This window comes from Nerophis ophidion, linkage group LG29 (genome assembly GCF_033978795.1).
Source record: "Nerophis ophidion isolate RoL-2023_Sa linkage group LG29, RoL_Noph_v1.0, whole genome shotgun sequence".
NCBI classification, from domain to species: Eukaryota; Metazoa; Chordata; class Actinopteri; order Syngnathiformes; family Syngnathidae; genus Nerophis; species Nerophis ophidion.
In genome coordinates this window covers 23,704,013-23,713,365 of record NC_084639.1, presented here as the reverse complement: position 1 = coordinate 23,713,365, position 9,353 = coordinate 23,704,013, and positions in this window count along the sequence as shown.

Here is a 9,353-nt window from a genome sequence, read left to right as displayed (position 1 = left end):
GATAGAATGTCACGGGCATTAAAAGTTGGTTTTCAGCCTTACGTGCAGTGATTTCTCCAGATTCTCTGAACCTTTTGATGATATTACGTAGCGTAGATGGTGATACCCCTAAATTCCTTGCAATAGCTGGTTGAGAAATGTTCTTAAACAATTTTCTCATACATTTGTTGACAAAGTGGTGACCCTCGCCCCATCCTTGTTTGAGAATGAGTGAGCATTTTATGGAAGCTGCTTTTATACCCAATCATGGCACCCACCTGTTCCCAATTAGCCTGTTCACCTGTGGGATGTTCCAGATAAGTGTTTGATGAGTATTCCGCAACTTTCTCAGTCTTTTTTGCCACCTGTGCCAGCTTTTTTGAAACATGTCGCAGGCATCAAATTCTAAACAAGCTAATATTTGCAAAAAGTTTTCCAGTTTAAACTTAAAATATCTTGTCTTTGCAGTCCATTTAATTGAATATAAGTTGAAAAGGATTTGCAAATCATTGTATTCTGTTTTTATTTACCATTTACACAACGTCCCAACTTCACTGCATTTGGGTTTTTAATAAACCTTGTTTCCATATGAGTTGGAAAATTGTGTTAGATGTAAATATAAACGGAATACAATTTTTTGCAAATCCTTTTCAACCCATATTCAGTTGAATGCACTACAAAGACAAGATATTTGATGTTCAAACTCCTAAACTAGATTTTTTTTTGCAAATAATATTTTGGCTTAGAATTTCATGGCTGCAACATGTGCCAAAGTAGTTGGGAAAGGGCATGTTCACCACTGTGTTACATCACCTTTTCTTTTAACAACACTCAATAAACGTTTGGGAACTGAGAAAACTAATTGTTGAAGCTTTGAAAGCGGAATTCTTTCTCATTCTTGTTTTATGTAGAGCTTCAGTCCTTCAACAGTCCGGGGTCTCCGCTGTCATATTTTACGCTTCATAATGCACCACACATTTTCCACGGGAGACAGGTCTGGACTGCAGGCAGGCCAGGAAAGTACCCGCACTCTTTTATTCCGAAACCACGCTGTCGTAACACGTGGCTTGGCATTGTCTTGCTGAAATAAGCAGGGGTGTCCATGATAACGTTGCTTGGATGACAACATATGTTGTTACAAAACCTGTATGGACCTTTCAGCATTAATGGTGCCTTCACAGATGTGTAAGTTACCCACGCCTTGGCCACTAATGCACCCCCGTACCATCACAGATGCTGGCTTTTGAACTTTGCGCCTAGAACAATCCGCATGGTTATTTGCCTCTTTGTTCCAAAGGACACCACGTCAACAGTTTCCAAATATAATTTGAAATCTGGACTCGTCAGACCCCAGAACACTTTTCCACTTTGCATCAGTCCATCTTAGATGAGCTCGGGCCCAGCGAAGCCGGCGGCGTTCCTTGGTGTTGTTGATAAATGGGTATTGCTTTGCATAGCAGAGTTTTAACTTGCACTTACACATGTAGAAACCAACTGTAGTTACTGACGGTGGTTTTATGAAGTGTTCCTGAGCCCATGTGGTGATTTCCTTTACACACTGATGTCGGTTTTTAATGCAGTACAGCCAGAGGGATCAAAAGTCCGTATTATCATCGCTTACGTGCAGTGATTTCTCCAGATTCTCTGAACCTTCTGATGATTTTACAGACTGTAGATCGTAAAATCCCTAAATTCCTTGCAATAGCTCGTTGAGAAATGTTGTTCTAAAACCGTCCGACAATTTGCTTACAAAGTGGTGACCCTCGGCCCATCCTTTCTTGTGAATTACTTAGCATTTCATGGAAGCTTCTTATACACCCAATCATGGCACCCACCTGTTCCCAATTAGCCTGCACACCTGTGGGATGTTCCAAATAAGTGACATGTGACACTTGTGCTCTAAAAGTACTGCATTCAGTACCCACACCTAGTCACTTTTTTTTTTTTTTTTTTTTTTTTTTTTGTGCAAATGTTGACCCCGAAATCGGAAAAAAAGTCAGTGTCAAGATAGCAGGAGGGCTTGTATGGTGATGAGTGGGACACAGCTGCATAATCCAGGCTGTATTCAAGCATCGGAAATAAACACACTGACGAGGGCGTCCTAATTAGCTGTATTTATTTGCTATTCACGGGGGGGTGGGGGGGTTGGATCGTAACCTCCGTGAATAGCGGGTATATACGGTAATTCAGGAGAAATCCTTGATTATCTGGTGATTACCTCTCTGAAAAAAAGGAAAGTGTTTCCCTCCTTGCCAGCCAGACACACCACGGCAGGCCTGTTGATGTTGAAGTGATGGCCATCTTGACGTTAAAGACCTACTGAAATGAGAAGTTCTCATTTAAACGGGGATAGCAGGTCCATTCTATGAGTCATACTTGATCATTTCGCCATATTGCCATATTTTTGCTGAAAGGATTTAGTAGAGAACATCCACGATAAAGTTCGTAACTTTTGGGCGCTAACCAAAAAGCCTTGCCTGTACCGGAAGTAGCAGACGATGTGCGCGTGACTTCACGGGTTGTAGGGCTCCTCACATCTGAACATTGTTTATAATCATGGCCACCAGCAGCTAGAGCGATTCAGACCGAGAAAGCGACAATTTCCCCATTAATTTGAGCGAGGATGAAAGATTCGAGGATGAGGAAAGTGAGAGTGAAGGACTAGAAGAAAAAAAAAGACTAGAGGGCAGTGGGAGCGATTCAGATGTTATTATAATAAATAAATGGGTTGTACTTGTATAGCGCTTTTCTACCTTCAAGGTACTCAAAGCGCTTTGACACTACTTCCACATTCACACACACATTCACACACTGATGGAGGGAGCTGCCATGCAAGGCGCTAACCAGCACCCATCAGGAGCAAGGGTGAAGTGTCTTGCTCAGGACACAACAGACGTGACGAGGTTGGTACTAGGTGGGGATTGAACCAGGGACCCTCGTGTTGCACACGGCCACTCTCCCACTGCGCCACACCGTTCCCAAATTTAGACAATTTTATTAGGATAATTCTGGAAAATCCCTTGTCTACTTGTTGTGTTACGAGTGTTTTAGTGAGATTATATGGTCGTACTTGTACAACCTGAAGGTCGGCCCCGCACCTTTCTTAAGCACCAGTCGACGGGTGGTTTAGCTCGGTTGGTAGAGGGGCCGTGCCGGCAACTTGAGGATTGCAGGTTCGATTCCCGCTTCTGTCAACCTACTCACTGCCGCTGTGTCCTTGGGCAAGACACTTTACCCACCTGCTCCCAGTGCCACCCACACTGGTTTGAATGTGACTTAGATATTGGGTTTCACTATGTAAAGTGCTTTGAGTCACTAGAGAAAAAGCGCTATATAAATAAAATTCACTTCACTTCACTTCATCTCTGCCCTTCGCAAGGGAGCCTCTTCGAAACACGATCTTTCAAAATGATCGCTGCATGAAACACTGTACTTTGTGTGTGTGGTCCAATCCAACCGTGTTCGCTTGACATCTCTGTTCCATAGTAAAGCTTCACCGTCATCTTTCGGGAATGTAAACAATGAAACATTGGCTGTGTTTGTGTTGCCAACGGTGGCCGCAATACACCGCTTCCCACCTACAGCTTTCTTCTTTGATGTCTCCATTGTTCATTGAACAAATTGCAAAAGATTCAGCAACACAGATGTCCAGAATACTGTGGAATTTCGCGATGAAAACAGACGACTTTAGCCGGGATTTCGGCTCGAAATTTAAAATTGCAATTTGGTATGGCATGTGATGCAATGTTAATATTTCATCATTGATATACAAACTATCATACTGCGTGGTCGCTAGTAGTGGCTTTCAGTAGGCCTTTAAATCTTTACAGACAAGACCGACTGGAGAAAAGAACTTTGTAACGTGGACCCCGACTTAAACAAGTTGAAAAACTTATTGAGGTGTTACCATTTAGTGGTCAATTGTACGGAATATCTACTCTACTGTGCAATCTACTAATTCAAGTTTCAATCAATCAATCAATCAATCAAAACCAAAAAGTGGTTTTTTAGCCTCATGGTCACCTTGGTTGATCTTTTTTGTGTTTCCAATCAACGCATCGGCTCTAATTGAAGTAAAAACACCAAAAAAAAAATCTATTTGGAATCGTCAGGAAGCAAGCAGCACTTAAGTAGAAATCATGATGATGAGACAGAAAGATGGGCAGCTTGTTAAAATCTAAATATCCAAACACCTGAGATTGGTAGGTTGGGAGTCATACCAAAGACTACCAAAAAATGGGAACCATTACCTCCCTGCTTGGCACTCAGCATCAAAGGTTGGAATTGGGGGTTAAATCACCATAAATGATTCCCGGGCGCGGCACCGCTGCTGCTCACTGCTACCCTCACCTCCCAGGGGGTGATCAAGGGTGATGGGTCAAATGCAGAGAATAATTTCACCACACCCAGTGTGTGTGTGACAATTATTGGTACTTTTTCTAACACAAGTCTTTAATGAAAACTAAAAGAAATCATCGAATTAATCGTCATTCAAATTTATAACTGTGACGGACTCCTGCCGTCGTCGTGCGGGTTCCACGGACCATCAAGGAAGGTCATTGCTTTCGAGCAGGTTTGACTCGCTTTATTTTTCAATCAAAGCTTGTAATTGGGGGTTAAATCACCATAAATGATTCCCGGGCGCGGCACCGCTGCTGCTCACTGCTCTCCTCACCTCCCAGGGGGTGATCAAGGGTGATGGGTCAAATGCAGAGGACAAATTTCACCACCCAGTGTGTGTGTGACAATCATTGGTACTTTTTTTAACACAAGTATTTAATGAAAACTAAAACAAATCATCAAATTAATCGTCATTCTAATTTGTAACTGTGACGGACTCTTGCCGTCGTCATGCGGGTTCCACGGACCATCAAGGAAGGACATTGCTTTCGAGCAGGTTTGACTTGCTTTATTTTTCAATCAAAGCTTGTAATTGGGGGTTAAATCACCATAAATGATTCCCGGGCGCGGCACCGCTGCTGCTCACTGCTCCCCTCACCTCCCAGGGGGTGATCAAGGGTGATGGGTCAAATGCAGAGGACAAATTTCACCACCCAGTGTGTGTGTGACAATCATTGGTACTTTTTATGACACAAGTCTTTAATGAAAAATAAAAGAAATCATCGAATTAATCGTCATTCTAATTTGTAACTGTGACGGACTCCTGCCGTCGTCGTGCGGGTTCCACGGACCATCAAGGAAGGACATTGCTTTTGAGCAGGTTTGACTCGCTTTATTTTTCAATCAAAGCTTGTAATTGGGGGTTAAATCACCATAAATGATTCCCGGGCGCGGCACCGCAGCTGCCCACTACTCCCCTCACCTCCCAGGAGTTGATCAAAGGTAATGGGTCAAATGCAGAGAGTAATTTCACCACACCCAGTGTGTGTGTGACAATTATTGGTACTTTTTCTAACACAAGTCTTTAATGAAAACTAAAAGAAATCATCGAATTAATCGTCATTCTAATTTGTAACTGTGACGGACTCCTGCCGTCGTCGTGCGGGTTCCATGGACCATCAAGGAAGGACATTGCTTTCGAGCAGGTTAGACTCGCTTTATTTTTCAATCAAAGCTTGTAATTGGGGGTTAAATCACCATAAATAATTCCCGGGCACGGCACCGCTGCTGCCCACTGCTCCCCTCACCTCCCAGGGGGTGATCAAGGGTGATGGGTCAAATGCAGAGGACAAATTTCACCACCCAGTGTGTGTGTGACAATCGTGTTAAAAAAAGTACCAAAGTCTTTAATGAAAACTAAAACAACTCATCAAATTAATCGTCATTCTAATTTGTAACTGTGACGGACTCCTGCCGTCGTCGTGCGGGTTCCACGGACCATCAAGGAAGGACATTGCTTTCGAGCAGGTTTGACTCGCTTTATTTTTCAATCAAAGCTTGTAATTGGGGGTTAAATCACCATAAATGATTCCCGGGCGCGGCACCGCTGCTGCTCACTGCTCCCCTCACCTCCCAGGGGGTGATCAAGGGTGATGGGTCAAATGCAGAGAATAATTTCACCACACCCAGTGTGTGTGTGACAATTATTGGTACTTTTTCTAACACAAGTCTTTAATGAAAACTAAAAGAAATCATCGAATTAATCGTCATTCTAATTTGTAACTGTGACGGACTCCTGCCGTCGTTGTGCGGGTTCCACGGACCATCAAGGAAGGACATTGCTTTCGAGCAGGTTTGACTCGCTTTATTTTTCAATCAAAGCTTGTAATTGGGGGTTAAATCACCATAAATGATTCCCGGGTGCGGCACCGCTGCTGCTCACTGCTCCCCTCACCTCCCAGGGGGTGATCAAGGGTGATGGGTCAAATGCAGAGAGTAATTTCACCACACCCAGTGTGTGTGTGACAATTATTGGTACTTTTTCTAACACAAGTCTTTAATGAAAACTAAAAGAAATCATCGAATTAATCGTCATTCTAATTTGTAACTGTGACGGACTCCTGCCGTCGTCGTGCGGGTTCCACGGACCATCAAGGAAGGACATTGCTTTCGAGCAGGTTTGAATCACTTTATTTTTCAATCAAAGCTTGTAATTGGGGGTTAAATCACCATAAATGATTCCCGGGGGCGGCAGCGCTGTTGCTCACTGCTCCCCTCACCTCCCAGGGGGTGAACAAGGGGATGGGTCAAATGCAGAGGACAAATTTCACCACCCAGTGTGTGTGTGACAATCATTGGTACTTTTTATGACACAAGTCTTTAATGAAAAATAAAAGAAATCATCGAATTAACCGTCATTCTAATTTGTAACTGTGACGGACTCCTGCCGTCGTCGTGCGGGTTCCATGGACCATCAAGGAAGGACATTGCTTTCGAGCAGGTTTGACTCGCTTTATTTTTCAATCAAAGCTTGTAATTGGGGGTTAAATCACCATAAATGATTCCCGGGCGCGGCACCGCAGCTCCTCACTGCTCCCCTCACCTCCCAGGGGGTGATCAAGGGTGATGGGTCAAATGCAGAGGACAAATTTCACCACCCAGTGTGTGTGTGACAATCATTGGTACTTTTTATGACACAAGTCTTTAATGAAAAATAAAAGAAATCATCAAATTAACCGTCATTCTAATTTGTAACTGTGACGGACTCCTGCCGTCGTCTTGCGGGTTCCACGGACCATCAAGGAAGGACATTGCTTTTGAGCAGGTTTGACTCGCTTTATTTTTCAATCAAAGCTTGTAATTGGGGGTTAAATCACCATAAATGATTCCCGGGCGCGGCACCGCTGCTGCCCACTGTTCCCCTCACCTCCCATCGGGTGATCAAGGGTGATGGGTCAAATGCAGAGAATAATTTCACCACACCCAGTGTGTGTGTGACAATTATTGGTACTTTTTCTAACACAAGTCTTTAATGAAAACTAAAAGAAATCATCGAATTAATCGTCATTCTAATTTGTAACTGTGACGGACTCCTGCCGTCGTCGTGCGGGTTCCATGGACCATCAAGGAAGGACATTGCTTTCGAGCAGGTTTGACCGGCTTTATTTTTCAATCAAAGCTTGTCTTCAGGTCGGGTCGGTTTTGAGCTCCTTCTCTGCTGCTCGCTCCTCGGTTGCTTCAGTCGGCCGCGTCGTCGTCGTCTTTCTCTCTGTTGCTTTCGGTACTCAGGTTCTGCTCCGTTCTCTCCTCCTTCTCCCCTTTTATACATCGTGAGGAGCCAAGTTAATTGTGTACTGGTGCGCGATCCACACACCTGCATTTGACTGCGGCGTCGCCCCCGGCACGCCCCGCCTCTCCGCTCAGCCACATTCTCTGCCTCCTCGCCGCCATCTTGGGCCGGGCTCAAGGGTGGCCTGCCCCGCTGCTCGTTCGCCGGCTCCGCCTCTCCACAGGAACAATTCTTAATCTATTCAAAAATATATATTTACCGTATTTTACGCACCATAGGACATCACATGGACAAAGATAAGACCTTCTGGAGGATGAAACAAAAATGGAGCTGTTTGTCCACAATACCCAGCAATATGTTTGGAGGAGAAAAGGTGAGGCCTTTAATCCCAGGAACACCATGCTTACCGTCAAGCATGGTGGTGATAATACTATGCTCTGGGCCTGTTTTGCTGCCAATGGAACTGGTGCTTTACAGAGAGTAAATGGGACAATGAAAAAGGAGGATTACCTCCAAATTGTTCAGGACAAACTACACTCATCAGCCCGGATGTTGGGTCTTGGGTGCAGCTGGGTGTTCCAACAGGACAATGACAAAATTAGTGCACTTCAGCTAAATGTGTTGGTTTTCTGACATGGACTCTGTGTAAAACACCAGTTCCATTGACAACAAAACAGGCCCAGAACATAATACTACCACCACCATGCTTGACGGTAGGTGTGGTGTTCTTGGGATTAAAGGCCTCACTTTTTCTCCTCAAACATATAGCTGGGTATTGTGGACAAACAGCTCCATTTGTGTTTCATCAGACCACGGAACTTTCCTCCAGGTGGTCTTATCTTTGTCCACACCGGAAATGTGTCCCGTAAAAACCCGTCCGACCGGAACACTCTAATAATTAAAGTTGCTTGGGTGAATAATGTAAACTCACTACACCGGTATGTTTTAGCACTTTCATGGTGCGTTTACTGACAGATATAAGTAAGAACTTTACACTACTTTATATTAGAAATGGCAACAGCAGAGGATGAATATCCCATAACAAGAAGATAACTGTATAAATCATATTCGGTACTATACCGCCTCTAAAAAGCACCAATCCGCCACCCCCCGACAGGGGACATTGTAAATGTTCAACCATGAGCAAACCTATACAAAAGATGGCGCCGTAGCACAAACAATAACATATTTCATTGTGTTTGCCAGGTACTCGCACGGCTGCCGTTGTGGTGACCCCAAGATGCAGGAACCAGGAGAACCAACGGCAGGTAAGATGATTTCGATGTATTTAAACAGATAAGGGAGCAGTCGTGCATGCATGGAAGCGTGCCGATTATTACCACCAGGTGTGGCAAGGCTGCCCAATCGACAGCAGGTGAGGGGAAAACGTCGCTCAGCGGGACAAGCAGGAAAATAACCAAAATAAGAGCACTGATGGGAAATGAGCAGAAAACAAGGAAGCACAAACAGAAATGAAGTGACGGATTGTCACAGTGTTTTATAACAAATATTTGCGTTATGGCTGTCAACGAAGAAAAATTCATAAAGTAGCCACACCGTTTTATAAGACGCATGGCTCAAAGTGTAGGAAAAAAGTAGTGGCTTATAGCCTGACATTTACACTACATACTATCTCTTTTTTTCATTTTAATATATATATTTTTTTAACACAAAACCGTTTTTTTGGGGCTGCACTATAATGGCAATATGACTCAAGTAAACACCAACATTTAAAATGTTCCAT